Raw genomic sequence first — 3,053 nt, forward strand, 5'->3', positions numbered from 1 at the left:
GATAAGGTATACATCGGGTCCATGGGCATGAACACGGGGTTCATGGTCGACCCCCAGCATAACCTTTCATTCACCTCTCGTATTTCGAAAATGACGTTAGTTGTTGAAAATTTTACCTGGTGCAATACCAGATAAGTATGACTCATGAAATCTTTCGGGTTCACACGGATTAGGGAAGGCATATGTTCAACCCATCAGGGCATCTTTGAACATATGCCACAAACTTCGGAGTAAATAATACAAGCTCGAAAGTAGAGCATGGTTCACAAAGCAGACGATACAATTTACCAAAGGCATTATATATCCGTGGAAAGGCTCACAAGGTTACTTGAATATGAAGGACATTGTCCGATAATAATCCAACAAGAGGTCTGGTGGTCTACAATGGAGCTGATGTGAGTATTGGTACTCTATCAAAGGAAGAAGGAATGCATGTGCATCTGATTATAGAAACAACTGGCTAACTCAAGGTTCAAATGCAAAGGAATTATGAATTCCAAGACAAGGGATCAGAAGCAATGCTCTTATTAGGGATGGATAAGTTGAATAGCCTAAGGGGTACAATCGATGACAATTTGATTGGTCGAGATCTAGCTCATGTTTAAAAATGATGTCTGAGCCAGAATGATGAATTCTAGGATTCAACTGAGGAATGCGAGCATCCTCAACATATTGAATCAACAGATTTAAGATAATAAAGACAAGGGATGTCAATAAAATTACCAGACTTATGGGATTAATCATAATGCAGGCAGGCAAGAATTTCAAGAGCAATAGCTTGCTGAGGATTTTCGAAAGTTTGAATAGCATTTCGAAGACTTTTGTGAACACATGAACAACTGGGGAGAAACAAATCCTCGGTGAGTGTGAGGATTAAATTGTAGGTGTATTCAGGCGACAAGGAACGACAAGGCAGTAAGCACAAAGATTTCTCGGAGCAATAGAGAGAAGTTCAAGGTATCTTGTAATAACAAGATAAACTTGGAATAAAAGTAAGAATGACGGGTGTATGTATTTATCCATAGGGATATTTCAGTGGTAGGGGATGGCAAAAGCAATGGGCACAAAGTCTCGAGAGAACAACGGAGCGTATCTTCGGAATCCTTCGGTACAACAGGAGATCATCTGTAATAAGGGGCTCTTCGGGTGGATGTGATCACGAGACCCTAATGTTAGAGTTAGTAAAACTCATTTTACCCGAATAGAAGAGAGATCAGAGTCCCCGAGTATAGACGAGGAATAAAAGATCCTAATAGCACCCAATGGCGACGTGGGCCCATGGGCCGCACAGCCATATTAGTAAAACAATTTTCATCGACTAGACTCAACTTTGGCCAAGGAGTGTGGAAGGGGATTCCTACAGGCAGTCGGCTCTGATACCAACTTGTGACGCCCCAGATTCAATCGTACTTTAATCATACACGCAAACGTGTACGATCAAGATCAGGGACTCACGAGAAGATATCACAACACAACTCTACCAATAAAATAAGTCATACAAGCATCATATTACAAGTCAGGGGCCTCGAGGGCTCGAATACAAGAGCACGATCATAGAGGAGTCAGCGGAAGCAACAATATCTGAGTACAGACATAAGTTAAACAAGTTTGCCTTAAGAAGGCTATCACAAACTGGGATACAGATCGAAAGAGACGCAGGCCTCCTGCCTGGGATCCTCCTAAACTACTCCTGGTCGTCGTCAGCGGGCTGCATGTAGTAGTAGGCATCTCCCGAGTAGTAGTAGTCATCGACGGTGGCGTCTGGCTCCTGGGCTCCAACGTCTGGTCACAACAATCGAGTATAGAAAGGGGGAAAAGAGGGAGCAAAGCAACCGTGAGTACTCATCCAAAGTACTCACAAGCAAGGAGCTACACTACATATGTATGCATTGGTATCAAATGGAATAAGGGTATCATATGTGGGCTGAACTGCAGAATGCTGGAATAAGAGGGGGATAGCTAGTCCTATCGAAGACTACGCTTCTAGTAACCTCCATCTTGCAGCAGGAGAAGAGAGTAGATGGTAAGTTCACCAAGTAGCAACGTGTAGCATAATCCTACCCGGCGATCCTCTCCTCGTCGCCCTGTTAGAGAACGACCACCGGGTTGTATCTGACACTTGGAAGGGTGTGTTTTTATTAAGTATCCAGTTCTAGTTGTCATAAGGTCAAGGTACAACCCCAAGTCATCCTGTTACCGAAGATCACGGCTATTCGAATAGATTAACTTCCCTGCAGGGGTGCACCACATAACCCAACACGCTCGATCCCATTTGGCTGGACACACTTTCCTGGGTCATGCCTGGCCTCGAAAGATCAACACGTTGCAGCCCTACCTAGGCACAATAGAGAGGTCACCATGCCGGTCTAAATCCTATGGCGCAGGGGTCTGGGCCCATCTTCCATTGCACACCTGCACGTTGCGAGGGCGACCGGAAGTAGACCTAGCCTAGCAGGCGTTCCAGTCCAATTCAGCATGCGCCGCTCAGTCGCTGACGTCACGAAGGCTTCGGCTGATACCACGACGTTGAGTGCCCATAACTGTCCCCGCGTAGATGGTTAGTGCGTATAGGCCAGTGGCTAGACTCAGATCAAATACCAAGATCTCGTTAAGCGTGTTAAGTATTCGCGAACGCCGATCAGGGCCAGGCCCACCTCTCTCCTAGGTGGTCTCAACCTGCCCTGTCGCTCCGCCCCAAAGTAACAGTCGGCGGCCGTCGGGAACCCAGGCCCACCTCTACCGGGATGGAGCCACCTGCCCCTTCAGCCCCCATCTCCGAACAATATCATAAGTAATGTAACAATATAAGTATATATCATATGCCCGTGATCACCTCCCGAAGTGATCACGGCCCAGTAGTATAGCATGACAGACTGACAAGAGTGTAGGGCCACTGATGGAACACTAGCATCCTATACTAAGCATTTAGGATTACAGGTAAGGGTAACAACTGTAGCAACCATGACAGGCTATGCAGTAGAATAGGAAAAACGGAAAGCAGTAACATGCTACACTACTCTAATGCAAGTAGTAGAGAAGAATAGGCGATATCT

The sequence above is a fragment of the Triticum dicoccoides genome, chromosome 7A (assembly GCF_002162155.2).
Source record: "Triticum dicoccoides isolate Atlit2015 ecotype Zavitan chromosome 7A, WEW_v2.0, whole genome shotgun sequence".
NCBI lineage: Eukaryota > Viridiplantae > Streptophyta > Magnoliopsida > Poales > Poaceae > Triticum > Triticum dicoccoides.